Genomic DNA, 19,979 nt, shown 5'->3' with positions numbered 1-19,979 from the left:
AGCTGCCATTTGTTGCTACTGACAGCACTTTGAGAGTTCACGGAGAGATTGACAGGCAGGAATTTGGCCAATAGTTGCAGCAAGCCTCTTATAAATGACCAATTGGTGTGCGAGAAGGCGGGACTTACAAAGAGGGGTTAAAGTGATGCAAATATGCGCGCGCACACAGTGAAGTATTAGACCAGCTACACATAGTGCAACTAAAACCGATTTAGAAATCCCGGCAGGACGCTTTTTTAAGGTCCGAAAAAGAGGACGTATGGTCACCCTAATAGGGATGGGCATGAGTACTCGGGTACTCGGACATGGCAGCAATGATCGATAATGAAAACGATGATCAATGGTGATTAAGCATGATGTGACTTTTCACTTAATGCGAAATCCAGTGACAATTATCTGACAACTAAACACAAACGTGTCAAAGAGGGAGCTTATTTTTTCATTTTGAGATTGATTACGTGGTGATTTTTAGGGGTACATTGATTATCAGAGTCGTCTCATTGCAACCAAACTGATATACTACGCTGAAATGCTGTGAATGAAATAATGAAATATGTATTAGGATATTATTTTAAATGATACAGCGTGTGTTTAACTTTAGCAGCTCCTCGGTGTATCGACAGAGGTACAATTGCTACATTTTACAAGCATTTTAACATTCAGGAATTTTTGTTTAGTGGAGGTAGCCTGTGATTCTTTAGATTATTATTATTTATTTTTTTAAGGTTACTGTTGTTTAATTTAACTGATAGACTTACAGGATATTCGTTTTTCTTCCCATTCTAAAGAATCTTGAGGGCTCAAAATACTTGTTTGGAATAGTTTCCCGCCTTGTTTGAACAAGGTGGATGTATTTTGTTGTTCGGTACAAGTTTCCGAAGTAAGTAACGTGTGTGTGTTTACTGTAAAACATCCATATTTGTTTATTTGATCTAAATGGGCAACACTGGAATTAATTGGTTTTACCCATTTTTTATGACTTAGATATTGTTTAACCACCAAGCAAGTTGAAGAGAATTTAAAATGTCCAGGTAACACTGTTGTGTAAATACACAAGTTTGATCATTTGTAGGGATGTCTTTCAATCCATTGTGAATGTATTATCCTTTCTTATCTCTCTGTTTCAGGTGTTTTGCTGAGTTCGCTGAGTAGCGCTTTAGAAACCATAATCTATCAAACACACGTATGCAGAACTTGATCGGCACAGTCTTCGCTGTTGACTTTATATCTCGTCAGAAGGCATTAAAGACGGAGAATACTTCTGGTGAACTTGCTGAGATTATCTTGATTCGTTACTTAAAGGTATTATGGTCTTAGTTGTTTAATATTGTTCTGCGGTTCAACAGACCTTGATTTTACACAGAATAATTTGAGCCTGTCCCAAACTTAAAGGGATAGTTCACTCAAAAATAAAACCTAATGTACTAACCCTCATGTCATCACAGATATGTATGACTTCTCCTGAACAAGATTATTATTTTTTTATTTTTTAGATATTTAAGCTCTGTCGGTCCATACAATGCAAGTGAATAGATACCAACACTTTTAAACTCCAAAAAGCCCATAAAGGCAGCATAAAAGTAATCCATATGACTCCACTGGTTAAATCCATATCTTCAGAAGAGATATAAGTCTGTGTAAGAAACAGATAAATATTTAAGTCTTTTTTATTTATTTTTTTACTATAAATTATCCTCCCTGCCCAGTAGGTGGCGATAAGTACAAATAATGCAAAACACAAGAAGAAAGTGAAAGTGGAGATTTATAGAAAAAAAAGGCCTTAAATATTTATCTGTTTCTTGCCCACACCTATCATATTGCTTCAGAAGATATACAGTACTGTACAAAAGTCTTAGGCACATAAGGTGTTTCACATAAGCATTTGTCTTAAGATGGTTATTTATATCTTCAGCTTTAGTGTGTAAATAGGAAATATAAATGTTAGACTCCCAAACATTACTTTTGCAAATAGAAAAGATTAGAATAGAAAAACAGGGAGCCCTGCAACAGATGTCATGGCCCCCACAAAGCCCCCCACTGAACATCGTGTCAGTCTGAGATTACATTAAGAGACGGAAGCAATTGAGACCGCCTAAATAGATAGAAGAACTGTGGCGAATTCTCCAAGAAGCTTGGAACATCATATCTGCCCACAACCAAGAAAAACTGTGTCCATGTGACCTAGGAGAATTGGTGCTGTTTTAAAGGCAAAGGTGGTCACACCAAATATTGATTTAGCTTTTTTTATGTTTACTAGACTTTGTATGACATTAAGTGATAAATGAAAAATATTGATGTCATGATTTTTGAAGACATCCTCACTATGCAACATTTTTCACAAGTGCCTAAACTTTTGCACAGTACTGTATATTTAACCACAGGAGTCATATAGATTACTTTTATGCTGTATCCTGATTATACAACTTTTCAGTACACTCACCATTAGAGGAATAGCTCACCCAAAAATGAAAATTTTTGCCATCCCAGATGTGTATAACTTTCTTTCTTCTGCTGAACACAAATTAAGATTTTTTAAAGAATATTTCAGCTCTGTATGTCCATTCAATTAAAGTGAATGATAGTTCATAAAACTAATCCATTTGACTCCAGTTGTTTAATCAATGTCTTCTGAGGTGATCCAGTTGGTTTTGGGTGAGAACAGACCAAAATAAAAACCCTTTTTCACTGTACATCTTGCCATTGCATTGCAATCTCTATGGGGATTTGGTCCCCATTCACTTGTATTGAATTAACCTACAGAGCTGTAGGTTCTTCTAAAGATTCTTCTAAAAATCTTTGTGTTCAGCAGAAGAAAGTCATACACATCTGGGATGGCATGAGAGTGAGTATATGATGAGAGCATTTTCATTTTTGGGTGAACTATCCCTTTAATTGTTAGTGTACTGAAAAGTTGTATTCATATGTTATGTTAGAATATGTTCATGTTATAAGCCCAGACAGAATCTGTGTGAGCAGAAAACTCAAATTGCAGCACTTCTCATTTCTTAAATGTTCCACAAATTCCCCGTCACTTGCATGTTGTTTATGAAATTGTTTGGCTAATTGTGTGATGCTTTTAGCAACCATTAAGAGTATAGTACTCTCAGGTTAATTTAGCACATTTTACCATGTTTAAATCCCATCCACAAAAATCTGTGTAGAAAGTGCCAAAAAAGTCTGTAGATTCTGTCTGGGCCTAAGCTTTCCTGTCTTCGGACTATTGGGAAGGTTATAAAAGCTATGAGTTTGGGTTGGGAACTAAAGGGTTTAAGATAATTCACAATGTTTAGGCTAAATAACACATTTTAACACTAGATTAAAATTGTACTTTCAGTATCAACATAGTGTCCACACAAGTCGAACCACTGTGCTTCGTGCACTTCCTGTTCTGCTGAGAGAAGACGCCTCAAGATTCTTCAAAACATGTGGGGTAAATTACTTTATTCACACATTTCTAAATCATTTAACCATTTTTTAAACTTTTGAAAGGAATACCTCACCCAAAAATGAAAATGTTTTCATTATTTACTTACCCTCATGCTATCCCAGACGTGTATGACTTTCTTCTGCAGATCACAAATATTTATAAGAGTATTTCAGCTCTGTAAGGCCATACAATGCAAGTGAATGCGTTTCAGAAATTTGAAGCTTCAAAAAGCAGTTAAAAACAGGATAAAAGTAATCCATATGACTCCAGTTGTTAAATCCATTTAAATCCAATGTGGTTTGGTTTAGTTTTGCTGGTTTAAATAGTAGTTATAGAGTTAGAAAAGTTGTTAGTAGCATCATTATATTCCCCACACGCCTACAAGCGCTGATGATGGTCCTCAACATTGTAACAGACATAAGAAGGTTACTTTCAAACTGAAAACCATAAATAAATAATATAAAACTATTAGCATTACAAGTTTTACGAATGCATAAATTGCATGACAATTGCTGGTGCATTTGAGATACTCCATGCTACTTATGCTCTGAACTAAATTTATCTAAATGTTGTCATATAATAATACCCTGTTGTGATTCTGTTTATTTTTTAAAGCTATGTACTGCTTGTAAACAAAAGTTTATCTCCTCACACACAAGCCTGGATGGTCTTCTGAGCTCCAAGGTTTGCAGGCCAGCCCTTGCTCTTTATACTGCATTTGCTTTGCCAGCAATGCAGAAGTTAAATATGGCCAACACCAAATATGGCTAAAATGTGTGTTAAGAAATTGGTGAGATGAACCCTTTGTTGCTTGCATTGGAAATAGCAAATATGGAAATAAATTATCAGTTAGGATATCTTTTTAGAAAGTTTTCTAACCTCAGAATTTAACTTGTTCATTAAGCTCTGAAATTTGTGAAATTTAAATGAGTGAATTTAAAATTAAAAAGGGTAACACTTTATTTTTCAATGAGTTGCACATATTAGATGTTCTTATTATTTATTACTGAAGTAATCACAATATCAAAATGTAAGAACAAGCAGCTCCATAAAATAATTATACAGCAGGTACATGTATTTAATTGGTATTATTCAGTAATTACTTGTAAATGCACAGTAGCATAAACACTTAAATATAGTGTGACCTCAAAATGTTGCCAGCTAGATTTCATTAAAACATTGTTCAGTCCTTTGCTGGAGCCATAAATCCCTTGTAATGTAGGCTATCCCAGAATTGCTTGTCAAGACTTGTCCACATAATTGATTCCAAAAGGTAAATACAAATGTGTAAAATGCTAGTCATATAGATAATTACTGCTAATTAGCTTATCTTCAATGATTTTAGCTTGTAAGTTATAGTTGTCAAGTAAATAATTAAATACTTGTTCATTAATTATTATTATTATTATTTTGTATAGATGGACTGATAGTGTTTAAAACAAGGAAATCAAAAATACATTTAGTAATTATTTTGAGAAAACTTTGGATAATTAAATTACCAGAACTGAATTACTGTATATGCTATGCCATTTTAACTGATCTGTGGGGAGACTATAATTGATATTAACAATTCAGTGCAAACACTGGTTTTATGTAGCCTACATATTTCTATCTGTCATTATGTCATCTAAATAACAGCATTTGCATGCAATTTTGTGTATATTTCTATTATATTTTATTGCTTTGATTGATTGGTTTGCATTCCACTGACAGGCACACTCAAGGATCAAATTGCTTGGTCTGCCTTATATGCTTAAAAGACTTGGACCTGTGGCTGCAGTTAGATTTTTCTAATATTGTCCCCTGTTACATAAACCCACACCACAAGGCTGCCTTCAACTATTGCCATTTCATTTGTCAAATATATTCTGCACAATCAAATAAATTGAGAAAATATTGAGAATGTTAGCCCATATAATTCAATGGATAATTTTGGCATTTTGTCCATCAGTAAATCCATGTAGCCTACTGATGAATCAATTATATTTGATCATGTGTCATATCCTGAAGTCTTATTCACTCATCAGCAATGAGAAAACCTTTAGTTGTAAAGATCATGCCACCAAACTTGGCGGTTGAGTTCTTTAAAACTATAAGTATAATATAATGCATCACTGACATGAGCCCACAGTATCCATAATGACAAGACAGATATGAAGTTAATGTAATCAGTCATTATAATCTTTTGCTGCAGAGTAAAGATAAAAACAGTAATACATATGGCTGTTACACATGCTAATTAAACATTAATCAAATTATATATCCTCCTAATTAATTTTTCTCAACAGTATTTCTGTCAAAATGTGATCTTTATGTTGTAATTTGGGGTATTAATCCAGTTTTTGGACTCTAAAGTTACCATCCTTACACTTTTCCAAATTCATCTGTAAGTACAATGTAAAAATAATACCTTATAAATGTGATAGTGTATTCATTTAATTAAAGGTAAGAGATTAAGTAAAATATTTAAGCAGAATAGAGTTGATTACTCCACAATTATTATTGCTCCAGGAGTTGCAATAAACCTAATTCTTTGATGACAAGCCATTTTTAATCTGAATAGTGGGACAATATTAATCCTTAAAACTGGGCAAAACTGTAAAGAAACCTCAGGAAATATTTTTATATATATTTTCTGACACATTAGGGCCCATGTAACACAATTACAATCATGTTTTCTTGAACATTTTGTTTTTATTTTCAATTTTGCTGTTTGTATCCCCCAGGATACACTGCCCATTTAGGGTATAAAAAAAGAGTGTGGCTGTGCTTCTTGCCAGATTTAAACTTATTCAAAAACATTTTAAAAACATTATTTTGGTGTCAGGGAAAATGGTTATACCATGGTAATACCATGGAATTACCATGTTTTTTGGACATGGTACCATGGTGATACCATGACTTTTTTAGCATGACAATTTGTCAACTTATCCAAATACATTTGAGACAGCAAGATGTTTTTTTGAGAAACAAATTCAGATAATGCTTATTCAAAAAACCTTCAGATAAGGGTGCATAATTTCTTGAACATTTCAATCACATTTGACATTTCATTACATCTTAAGTATTCTACAAACAAATTAATCTTCATTGTGATTGGATCAGTCAATGTGAGCCTGCTTTCAACACTTTTCATAACAAACATATTCCCCCCACTTATACACATACAGTATATATACAGATTTAAAACAAATTATATATTTAATTCATACATTTTAAACATGGACATAATAATATAAGTCCTAACAACATTTTAAGCAGAATATGTCCCCTGAAATATACCGTAGTTAACATGTTATAGATATCAACTTTTACCTAGAGGTCAGCTGTTCTCTCACGAAATGCTGCCATGTCACATTTAGATAAAGATTGAGAGTTGATGCCAGAGTTTTTGTACAAAGTCATGTGACCTCAGCATTTACAGGGACCCCCATTTCAATAATTGTTTACAGAAATTATGACCTTTTTAGGGTTAAAACTCCTCTCTTGCTAAAAAAGACAACTTAAGACTGTGCAGAGAACATGAGCAAGTGGACCTTGTCCTGTATTTCAGTTTTCTATTTTTTAATGACTGATGTCAGCTTCATCGTTGTTGTGTAACAAACCTGTTCTTTTAAGCTAATCATTAGCTTAGCATTACCCAGTGTCTAAGTGGATGATGGTACATAAATTCACATTAATTCTTTTAATTAAAAAGATATCAAAGATGTGATTGTTGCGTTATTTTTGACTAGTCTTAATATTTTTGGTAGTTTTGTGATATATTTTAACAGTTTGAAAAAAGGCTAATGTTGTCGATTCAGAAAAATGTACAGCCCAATGTAAAGAGAACCTCATTGTTCTCTTGAGTATTTAGCTTAAAAACAACTTTTTTTTATATACATATAGTCATATACTGTACATATCTCATGGAATGTTACTATAGTTTATACTGAAGAATAGTAACACAAGCATAATGTGTGTTTTTTTTTTATACCTTAATAGATCTGCTTTCACTATGTTTGCTAAAAACATCTCCCCTTATTAGATTATTGAGAAGTAGTATACAGATGTGTACACAAAGGTGTTCTTGAACATCTAGATGTTTTATATCATGCTGTTGTTAGATTTATTATCAATGTTGTAAATTATATTCTATTATAAATTGGCCTTCATTACACACTAGGTGAGAACTCCACTATGAGGCTTGACAACAGCTTATTTTCAAGCTATGCTACAACAACAACAATGTTGCAATATATTCAACCAGATCATCCATTTACATCCTTCTGACTGTTCCCAAAATAAAAACTTTTTTTTGCTGCTGCCAGTGATTGGAATAATTTGCCGAAATTACTGAAAGTCGATACTTAAATTTCTGTTTCAGCTTTTATATTAGTAATAACAAGCATTTTCGATCATTCCTGTAAAGGTTTTGGAAAGTTCTGCTCATAATTACATTTGATGTTAGTCCTTTTTCTATTAATATTATTATTATTTTTATTTCATAGTTTATATGTACTGCATGTACAGTATGTTTCGGTGTTCAGGAGGTTGTTTTCCTGCTGTTAGGCTATTATTGTAAATAATAATTTTGTTCTTAAGTGACTTCCCTGGTTAAATAAAGATGAAACAAACAAACAAGCAACACATCATTAATAATAGTGAGTGAACAACAAAATAAAGCAAGAAACAATAAAAAACATTCAGGACAAGCTGTTGCATTTCAAACTTTATTTAGCATTAATTTCATAGTTTCAGAGACATACTGTATATGGTATGTGAAATGTTTTCACTCAGCTACCTCTTTGCCCTTGAAAAAAAGATAGCGAGCAAATATATTAATATTAAGGTTAAGAAAATAAACGAGGCATTACAATAAAGCTATAGACTTGTGGTTGAGATTTGAAAATCATGCACTTTAATTACCTTTACAGCATCACGGCTCTTGGCTCTGAGCTTGTTGACCTGAGATTCTGCGATGTCTGCACACTCTTCAGACTCTTCCAGCTTGTGCTGTACCTTCCTCAATTTAGACAGGTGAGTGTTGGCTTGTTCCTCCTGCAACATCAGATACAAAGTTATACATCACAACAAAACATCTAAAAGGTTCATGAAGTGTTTACAGTTCTTAAATGAGGTACAGTACTTACAGCTTCTTCAGCCTGTCTCTTATAAGCCTTGACATTAAGCTGAAGCTTGTCAACCAAATCCTGCAGTCTGTTGAGATTCTTTTTATCCTCCTCAGTCTGCAGGCAATACACCAACATTAGATTAAAATAATAATGAATAATGAAATCAATTGCACATTAAATTTTAACTCCAATTTCTTGGTACTTCAATTACCTGGTCTGTGAGTTCCTTCACTCTCCTCTCTTATTTGCGGACACCTTTGACAGCATCAGCTCCACGTCTCTGTTCTGTCTCAACTTCAGTCTCAAGCTCACGGACCTTAACAACAGATGTTTTTAAGCTCATTTAATTGAAGAAAATATGTTTTGACAATCCAAAATATAACATACAGTACAATATCAGGAAATTACATACATTTCACTACAAGACTATGAACACTGAATAAAGGAAATCTCACCCTGGACTCCAGTTTCTGGAGTTGTTTCTTTCCTCCCTTCATGGCCAGATTCTCAGCCTCATCAAGACGGTGCTGCAGGTCCTTCACTGTGACTTCCAGGTTCTTCTTCATCCTCTCAAGGTGAGCACTGGTGTCCTGCTCCTTCTTTAGCTCTTCTGCCATCATTGCAGCCTTTTGGAATTCACAAATTCCATAAATTAGGTCTAAATATTTAAGTGTGCAGATTCTTCAGAAACTTCTTGAGTTGTCAATTACCCACATCAGTGATGGCCTTCTTGGCCTTATCCTCTGCATTTCTGGCTTCCTGGACGATATCATCAAGTTCACCCTGGATCTGAACAATGTCAGCCTCAAGCTTCTTCTTGGTGTTCAGAAGACTTGTGTTCTACAAAATGGATAAGATCACTGATAATTTTTTTTTTTTTTTTTAACAATAAATAAATAAATAAATAAATACAAATATGCCCTTACTTGAGAGTGCAGAAGTCCAACACGCTCACTGGCATCCACCAGCTCTTGTTCAACCACTTTGCGGCCTCTCTCTGTCTGCTCCAGAGCAGCTCTCAGCTCCTCAATCTCAGCCTGCATCAGAGTGTTTCTGCGCTCCACCATGGCCACCTGCTCTTTCATGTCTTCCTGTCCTCTCAGGGCATCATCTAGATGCAGCTGGGCATCCTGTAAACAGTTTATTTTTTAGGGCTCTCTGATTCCTTTTTTTTTTTTTTTTTTTGGCTTATAATTTTGCTTAGCATTCTCATTTATTTACATATTTGTACTTAAAGCCAAAGAGAGGTCAAGCACCTTGAGTTGTCCCTGAATATTCCTCAGCTGTTTCTGGGCTTCAGCAGCCTGGCGATTGGCATGGCTCAGCTGAATCTCCATCTCATTAAGATCTCCCTCCATCTTCTTCTTGATTCTCAGGGCATCATTCCTGCTCCTGACCTCAGAGTCCAGAGTGCTCTGCATGGACTCAATGACTCTCTGGCTGTTCCTCTTGATCTGCTCATCCTTCTCTGCAAGCTTCTTGTCGATCTCACCCTTGACCTGGTTTAGCTCAAGCTGGACACGAAGAATCTTGGACTCCTCATGTTCTAGAGTGCCCTGTGAAAAATGAATGAACTGATTGTTTAGGAATAATATGGTATAATGGCAAGAGTATTTAGCAAGAATTTAAGTAAGAAATCCTAATTTTGAAATACTCACTTCAGCCTCCTCCAGTGCAGTCCGAATCTCAGACTTCTCTGTTTCCACTGCCTTCTTGGCCTTTTCCATCTCATGAATGCTCTTACCAGTCTCACCTAACTGCTTTGTCAGATCTGAAATCTCCTCTACATAATGGAAAGAAAATATGATCTACCTTCAATGAACAGTACACACACTGTGACTCATTATATACATTTTTAAAGTGGATACTTCTGGTTAGTAAATCTGTTTGTATGAACCACGTTCAAATCATTAATTAAATGGCTAAATTACAAATCTCAGCACATAGCAATTGAATTATATATATTTGCAGAAAGTTGCTAAAAACATTTAAAACACTAAAGATTCATGCTACAGTTATGCCTGTGAACTAAATTATATTACTCTGCTTCACGTCTTTCCAAACACAATGAACCATGGTAATATCTTTTACACGCTGCCTGTCATGGTGTATTAGTTTATTAACACTTTAACATATTGTTGCGATTGTTCAATCAACAATTTCCTTCTTACACTGCAGATTCTTGTTTTCCCTCTTGAGTGTTTCCAGCTGATCCAGAGTCTCCTCATAGGAGTTCTTCATCTTGAAGAGCTCAGTGCTGAGTGAGCGAGACTCTTTCTGGGCACCTTCCAGCTCTGCCTGACCTTCCTCATACTTCTGCTTCCATTCTGCCAGAACCTTGGGTAGAGACATTTCAAGTTCATCTTAGAATATTATTACTTAATTTAGCTTGTGCGAGGAATAATCATTTCACAGAATGAGTCAAATTGTTAACCTTATCAAAGTTCCTCTGCTTCTTGTCAAGGTTGGCAGCCAAAGCATTGGCTTTCTCCACATCAATCATGAGATCCTCCACTTCACCCTGGAGTCACTGTTTGGTCTTCTCCAGAGTTCACTGCCTCAATTTGTTCTTCTGCCTCTTGCAGACGTTGAGCCAGCTTCTTCCTGTTAAGGAGCACACATTATCTTACACTCGGTGGAACATAATGGTTGTGAGAATAAAGAGTATTTCTGATCGAGTGTCCATACTTGTCTTCTTCAAGTTCCTCTGTGCGCTGGATGGCATCAGTTTCATATTTGGTCCTCCACCGAGCAACCTGACAGTTTGCCTTAGACATTCCCCACTGCAGCTCAGCCTTTGCGTCCTGCTCTTCCTCAAACTGCTCACGGAGCAGGTCAGTCATGACGGGCTGACTGCACAGCATGGGTCAGTGCATTCTTGGCCTAAGATGCAAAGTCATGCTATTAGCTTTACAGTGGCAAATACAGTATGTGGTCACAGTGATTATGCTGTATTACCTTCACTTCCTCTTCAGTCTGCCTCTTAAGTTCCTCAATTTGCTGAGTGAATGATTGTTTGCCTCTAGTGAGCTGAGAAATTAGAGCCTCCTTCTCCTCCAGCTGACGGCCAAACTCACCTTTTGATAATTAGATTTACTGTCTGTTTGTGGCATATCTATGTCAGATCAGTCTGAATCAAACTGTTTACTGATGCAACGAGAAAAGCATTTATTATATCGTCATTGATTATCAGTGGACATTCTTTTTAATTAACTTAATTGCTTATCTTTTGCTATGTTTGAACAAAATTTTGCAACAATAATTTTATTGCAATTTTTTACCATTTTCAGTTTGAAGTCTTGCTCTCTGAGCACTAAGGTCATTTATCTGGTGAAGGTTTTCATCATTCTTGGACTTAATTTCACTGAGTTGGTCCTCAAGGGTGCAGCACATCTTTTCAAGATTGGCCTGCAAACAACTAAGTCATTAGCTCTTTTTTAATCCTAAAAACATTTTAAATATGTTCCATTAAGAATACAATTCTCAACCTTTGCTTTGGCAACGGCCTCCATGTTGCTAGAGAGATCATCAATCTCCATTTTGTATTCGCTCTTTTCCTTCTCAAGCTTCTGCTTGACATGCTGGAGGTTGTCGATTTGCTCTCCCAGCTCAGCTGCGCTATCGGCCTGCTTCTTGCGGAGGGCTGCAACAGTGGCTTCATGCTGGAGGGTGGCCTCTTCAAGATCACGACGCAGCTTCTGGAATTCAGTCTCACGCTTCTTATTCAATCTGAGCAGCAGTTGCTCCTCCAGCCTCCTCAAGTCTGTCACTGATCTCCTCAAGTTCCCTGGAGAGATCAGCTCTCTGTTTCTCCACCTTTGCACGAGCAGCACGCTCAGCCTCGATCTCTTCCTCCAGTTCCTCAATGCGAGCCTACAGATGCAATTAGTGACATTTTATAGATCTTCATTTTACCATTTTAACAATGTTACAAAAGAGTTATTAGAGCTAATTAAATACCTGAAGCTCCTTGATCTTCTTCTAGAGCAGCTAGCTTGTTTCAAAATCTTTCCTGTTCAAATTAAGCAAAAAATGTAAAATAATAATTAAAAAATAATGCATGCAAAATGGCAAGGTAATATTAAGTTCTAATGTTGTCGCTTTTTTTTTTTTTTTTTTTTTTTTTTTCAGTTTCTCCTCGGATTGCTGCTTGTCATTCACCAGGTCCATGATGGATTCTCGGGCCAGTTTCAGGTCCCCTTCAAGTTTTCTCTTGGCTCTCTCAAGGTCCATGCAGAGCTTCTTCTCTTGTTCAAGGGAGCAACATTTAAAAAAATGTCAGAATGAAAGGAGGTATAGAATTATTCAGTTAGTATCATGCTTGAAAAATAACGCACGTCATCAACTTGCTGTTCAAACTATGTCTTGGCTTTGGTCAGGGTGTTGACTTTGTCCTCCTCTGCCTGGAAATCATCCAGAGTCTGCTGATGTGCCTCTTGGAGGGCTTTCTTCTCCTTTGTAAGTTTGGCAATGCTCTCATCCTGTGCTGCCATTTCCTCAGTCAGGTTTTTAACCTATGTCATTTTTGGAACCAAATTAGCTTTTATTTTTCAATATTTTTTTTTAATAGCAAAATATAAAGACAGGAATAAATCTTATGTTAAACTAACTCAGTCTCAAACCTTATTTTCAGTGGCATGTTTTTCCTTTTCCACTTTAGCCAATGTGAGCTCGAGGTCATCAATGTCTTTCTTCAGCTCAGAACACTCATCCTCCAGTTTCCTCTTCTTGGCTGTGAGTTCTGCATTGATTTCTTCCTCATCCTCCAGCCTCTCGGTTGTCTCTTTGAGTTTAGCTTCAAGCTGGATTTTGCTCTTGATCAGACCCTCACATCTCTCCTCAGCATCTGAGAGATTCTCAGCATCCTGACAGATAAATAGGATTTTATATATTATTGTACAATTTATGTATAAAAAGGGGATTGTTCACCCAAAAATTAAAATTCTCTTATGATTTACTCACCCTCCTGGCATCCCAGATATGTATGATTTTCTGTCTTCTGCAGAACACAAATTAAGATAAATATTAAATAGAAAATAGAAAATAATATTTCAGCTCTGTACTGTACGTTCTCACAATGGAAGTGAATGGGTGCCAACAATGGAAGTGAATGGGTGCCAACATTTTGAAGCTCCAAAATCCACATAAAGGGAGCATAAAAGTAATCCATATGACTCCAGTGGTTAAATCCATGTGTTCAGACACAAGAAACAGGTGAGAAACAGATCAGTATTTAAATAATTTTTATCATAAATTCTCCTTTCTGCCCAGTAGGAGGCGATATGCATGAATAATGTGAATCACCAAAAACAGAAGAAGAATGGGAAAGTGAAACTGAAGTGGAGTTTGACTGAGCAGGGAGGAGAATTATAAAAAAGGACTTAAATATTGATCTGATTCTCACCCACACCAATCATATCACTTCTGAAGATATAGATTTAACCACTGGAGTCATCTGGAATACTTTTATGTTGCCTTTATGTGGATTTTGGAGCTTCAAAATGTTGGCACCCATTCACTTCCATTGTGAGGACCTACAGAGCTGACATATTCTTTTAAAAATCTTATTCTGTGTTCTGCAGAAGAAAGAAAGTCATACACATCAGGGATGCCAGGAGGGTGAGCAAATCATTGCACACTCACAGAGGCTGCTTGAAGCTGCAGATCATTCTTCTCTTGCAGCAGTGCTACCATCTTTTCCTCAAGCTCATTCTTTTTGGCTTCAGCCTTGGCAAGATCTTCTTTGCATTTTGCAAAGTCCTCTTTCATGGTTGCAAGCTCCATCTCAGTCTCAGCACTCTTCAGCAGAGGCTTAATCTTGTAATAAACCTTCATCCATGGCCAGTGTTTGACATTCATTAATGAGCGGATGTTGTGTTGAATGGTGTAAATGGCATCCCTGATACAACAAATGATATGATTAAATATTAAGATTTTTTGTAAATGTACTATATTTTCACCGGTCAAAGTAGTACTCCTGAATCAAGTGTTCAGTGTTTTTATTGTTTTTATTTAAAAAACAAATTTTTTTTTAGAATTAATCTGATATTCATATCTTGTAAATATTTTGTTTCCAAGAAAACAGTATGATGAAATATTGGTCATAAACAGTTATTTATACAGATATACAGTCATTTATGCCATATATGTTCTAATATTTTTCCATTCGCGTTGCTAACTTGTGTGGAGTATGTATCATTGGAGTAAGTCAGGCCACTGTGTAGGGACTAGAAGTTACTGTTCTTTTTCATTACATTACTGACCTCATTTGTCATAATGCTTCATATCCGTACATTAAGATAACCCTTCTAAAGATAGTATTTTCATGCAATCCTATTTACCTCTGTTTGAAGTCACCATAGCGGATTCTGCTGGGTAAGCCCTTTTGCAGATTCTGATGCCCTCCAGTACACCATTACACCAAGTTCTCCATGAGACCTATAAAGAACAATTAACATCTTGAGCTCAATACATGAACATTTTACATGCCCATGATCATTTATTTTGATAATGTCAGAATATCTGTAAGTCTTTCATTACTTTGCCTGGAGTCTCGGACTCATTGGGAATCAGACAACGCACAAAGTGAGGATGTGTGCTCCTCAAGTTGGTGATAAGCTTGCCCAAGTTCTCCTGTGGGGAAAAAACAAACAAAAAAGTGGTTCTGACTTTTATTTATTTTTATTTTTTTTAAACTAAGTTATTGTTGTCGTATCAATTTCAACATCCTCTGTACATACCCTGAACTGGGAGGATACAGTCTGCATGGAGCCACCCTTCTTCTTGCCTCCCTTTTTGCCACCACCAGTTTCTTCAAAATCATTGAAATAATTAGTCAAATTGCCATTTCAAATAAGCTAAATCAATCCTTCTGTATTTTAAATATGCACTTGTATTGAATACACTTACCCTCAACAACAGGTGGGTAGAGAGTAGCCAGAAGTTTGACAGAAGACTTCTGGTACAGCTGCACAACAGACTCATTCAGTGGATCCTTGTTCTTGTCCAGCCAGCCAATGATGTTATAGTCCACAGTCCCAGCATAGTGAACCAGGGAGAAGTGGGCCACAGCTTTGCCTTTGGCAGTCTTTGGTTTCTGGAAAGCTGCACACTTGCCAAAGTGCTGATCATACAGTTTGTTCTTGATGGAAGTGTCTGTAGCCTTGGGGAACATGTACTCCTCTTCAAGGATGGAGAAGATACCCATGGGCTATTTGTAAATGAAGGACGCGTATTACTAAAAATTTCACATTCTGAGAAAATCAAATTATAAAAATTTAGAAGTGAGCCAGCAAAACCTTTTCAGTGAGCTCAGTGCAAGCAGCCAAGTCCATGCCGAAGTCAATGAACTCCCAAACAATGCCCTCCTCCTTGTACTCCTCTTGTTCCAGCACAAACATGTGGTGATTGAAGAACTGTTGCAGTTTCTCATTGGTGAAGTTGATGCACAACTGCTCCATGCTGTTATACTGGAGAGTGAGAAAACATTTACTGAACACTGAATTTGAGTCAAATTGCATTCATATTAGGAGTAATGAATTGAGCATCGTTTTTGCATGGAATATGGAAAATTCACCTCCTTAGTGTCAAGCACATTAACGGTGACTTTGCCACCATCTCTGCTCTTGATTGTTCCTTTGACGTACAGCTCTTTATCATCAACCACATAGCAGGCAGTCTGAGCATCGAAGGGCTTGTTCTGAGCCTCAATTCTCTCCTTCTGAGGCTTACGTAGATATATGGTAGCCTTGCCATAAATGGCCATCTCTGCATCTGTACTCATGTTGGCAGCTTACTGCAGTCAAAAGATTGATGTTCTTTTTTTATTCCCAACAAAACTTATTATATTCATTTTAAAATACAGTCACTGCATCTATTTTTTATGTACAGTTTGTAATCCAAGCATTATGCACTCACACAGCTTACCATGAGCATCTTTTTTAACATAGTACTATGTTTGTAGACGATATACTCTAGGCTTAATAACAGAATGGATAGTGTAATTTCAGTATAAAACAGTGAACAGAAACTGTTTTATACTGAAATTACACTATCCATTCTGTTATTAAGCCTAGAGTATATCGTCTACAAACATAGTACTATGTTAAAAAAGATGCTTTTGGACAGTTTACTTGTACTATGACTGCAACTACTACTAAAAAAATAATATAACATAATAATAAATAAAAACTATCCATGGAAATGATGCTACATAAAAAAAAACAACAACAACAACAAAAAAAAAAAACATCCCAATATAAACTTTAATAAAATTTACCTTTCTACCTTCCCACGAGTGAAGGTTTTTCCAGCAGCCCTGTAATACATTTCAAATATTGTACAGTACATGACATAATTACTTTTCAGATGATGTCTCACTTTACATACTGTATATCTAGTTCTTTATATAAAAAAAGCTTGTTTGCAAATATTTAAAATATTATTTATTCTCATGCCACTTTCTCTATTTTCATCTCAATCTTAGCATCATCTATTGTTCGCGTAATCATCAGTGAGTGACTATCAGACAATAATGCATAAATGAAGAATATTAATTTCTCACCACAATCTCGAACTTGGCTGTCTCCTCAACAGACTCCATTGCTCCTTATATTGGATATGTTCTGATAGCTAAGCAGAAGTTAAATATGGCTAACTAACATCAAATGTGAGTCAAGGAATCGATCGGTTGAAACACTTGGTGCTGGCAGTCATTCAGAAGATGTAAATGGAAAACTGTCCTGCATATTATTTTTCTTCCATAATATATTTAACCAAAAAGGTAAACACAATATACATTTTAAATAATGAGCCAAATTGAAGCAATTTGTTTCATTGTTTTGTCATGGACAGCGAAAAGTGACACAGTAAAGGCATACAATACATTTGTTAGAAAAATGTATCTCATTCTCATTAATGTAACTGATTAATTATAAAAGACATTCAACACTACATTATGTTACATCAGTGAATCTGAAACCAATGCTGGATTAGTCACACATGGATTAGTTCTCATTTGATGTAACTGTTAAATGTCAAGGAGACATTTTTAGAAGTGTGACTTTGTCATCACTTTGCAGCATCCTTATAACATGGTTTGGGGGTTTAAAGTATGTAAGTATAGGTAATAAGAAATAAAAAAAAATAAAAAAAATTAACTTCTTTAACGTAGCCTATGTGTTAAAATTTCCTTTAATTTTATGTTATATTGTCAACTTAAAATACACCGTGCCAGCTTGGATCTTGAAAAAGGGGCATAAACAATGAATGTCAAACTTGGGTTTTGTCAAGTGGAGAAAACAAGTGCTGGAAAATGTATGAATAACATTTTCTAATTACTTACTAAAAGTTCAGTCAGACTAGAAGAATATTAGATTCAGCAATGGCCATGACTGTTCAAAATGCATCAGATTCTGCATATAAAACCTTTTCACCTGATCAAAAGGTCTAATAAAAATAATCATCTCACTGAAACCTTGAAGTGACAAATAATATCTTTGCAATATTGCATTATCTGCTCATCAGACACCCTGCACTTAATCTATTCTGGAGTATATTAAGGTTCTTTTTGTTGGATTGTACAAAACAAATAATAAATCTCTCTTAAACATACACTACCAGTCAAAAAATTTGGACATACTTGAATGAATGTTTCTTAATACTTGTTGAATTAAGGCTCATGCTTAAATGCTTGAAATTAGTTTTGTAGACATATAGTAATTTTTCCTACATATTAATTTCTTTAAAACTAAAATATTTATCAATTAAATGTATTATTATTACAATTATATTCTGAATGAGCAGGACAGGATAGTGATGAAATAGCAGCCAACGACTCCAAGACTACACTGCAAGGACGTACACAGCTGTAAATAAGGCAATGGGTGGCTACTTTGAAGAATCTAAAATGCAGGATTTTAGCGAGGTTTTAATTTAACTGTTTTTGGACACTGTAAAATTCCCATACTTCTGTTATATCAAAGTTTTGATGACTTTATTATTATTCCAAGATGTGTGAAAAAGTCATAATGAAGAATGAATAGGAATCTCCAAATATTTGTCTGGTAGTGTGCAATCAACCCTTATACATCCTCTTTATGGCCTCATCCACTCTTCTGAAACAGACATCAACACTAGCATAACATTTGTCTGTTTTTTTACAGCAGGGCAAATGCATGTGGCTTTAAGCCCTGTGCATTCTTGGCATACACAGTCTTTACGTTAGCTTAGGGTTGTAGCAAGTATATAAAAGAATTACAAGCTGATGCTAGACATATTCAAATAAAATAAAAAATATATATATATATATATATATATATATATATATATATATATATATATATATATATATATATATATAATGGCAAAAAAATAGCACAGTTGCAGCATTATGCTGGCTGGTGAAAAACTGGAACAACATTCACCCAAGATAATTTATTTGTTACAGTTCAGGGCATAATATTCTACAGAAAAATTTAATTAATAATACCCCATTGTAGAGAGATCTGCTCAGGGGATTGATGAGAGGTGATTCACATTTGGCCCACCTGCACGGAGAATGCTAAACTTGTGCTTGATATCATTAGAATTTAAAACCAAAGATCCATGTCAAGGGATAGGGAGGCCAGTGATTTACATTTATTTTTAAGTGCATACTTAACATACTTAAGATGTATAGTAGGTGAAACTGCACTAAAAACACAAATCAAAATGCCCTATATGTAATTAACTGAGATTTATTCCTGTACATGCTGACAGATTACAAACTCTTTAACTTTTACTGTACCGTAAATCTTTAATTGCTCATAACATCACGGAGGAGAGTGGCCCCTGCTGAGCTTGCAGGCATTCTCACTATTTCAACACTCTCCTTCATCCTGGACAGCTTGACACTTGTAGTGTAATTGGAGATTCTGTGGACCATATTTTTGGTATGTCTGCCTTGTGTGCTCTCCGTAAGTTAAATGATCGTGCCAAATGGCAGTTCTCAGTATTACTGTTACACTGTGTACATTTACACGACCAGTTCCAGCCCTCAACTCAATCTGATATGTACTGACAGCAATCATAAAAAATATTTTAATAGGTTTAGCCTCTGCAAAATACAACAGATTCTTTACTGGTGGGTGGACATCCTAGACTTTATTGACTAATTGAAAATACAAATAATCAAATTTAATGGTATTTAATAGCTTTTAACACTAATTGATTGTTAATATAAGACTTGATTGACTGTTCAAGCTTGAACAGATTGCCATTTCATAATAATATAAATCATCACTGAGACATTAACAACTGACTGGGACAAAGCTGTTTAGTGCCCCAAACAAATACTTAATACACACACACACACACAGTATATATATATATATATATATATATATATATATATATATATATATATATATATATATATATATATATATATATATATATAT

General features: G+C 35.3%; 1 long non-coding RNA gene and 1 pseudogene across 1 annotated transcript; one reads left to right on the top strand and one right to left on the bottom strand.

Moving 5' to 3' along the window:
* The first annotated feature begins 184 nt into the window (after positions 1–184).
* Positions 185–13,337, top strand: LOC127440181 (uncharacterized). Its single transcript, XR_007897084.1, has 7 exons — positions 185–880; positions 985–1,031; positions 1,128–1,302; positions 3,335–3,430; positions 8,344–8,446; positions 12,673–12,999; positions 13,202–13,337. It is a non-coding gene; the product is annotated as an uncharacterized LOC127440181 (long non-coding RNA).
* On the bottom strand, positions 6,014–16,858 carry LOC127440180 (myosin heavy chain, fast skeletal muscle-like; annotated as a pseudogene).
* Positions 16,859–19,979: the final 3,121 nt, after the last annotated feature.

The sequence above is a fragment of the Myxocyprinus asiaticus genome, chromosome 4, assembly GCF_019703515.2.
Source record: "Myxocyprinus asiaticus isolate MX2 ecotype Aquarium Trade chromosome 4, UBuf_Myxa_2, whole genome shotgun sequence".
Classification (NCBI taxonomy): Eukaryota; Metazoa; Chordata; class Actinopteri; order Cypriniformes; family Catostomidae; genus Myxocyprinus; species Myxocyprinus asiaticus.
This window is presented reverse-complemented; position numbering and strand designations above follow the sequence as displayed.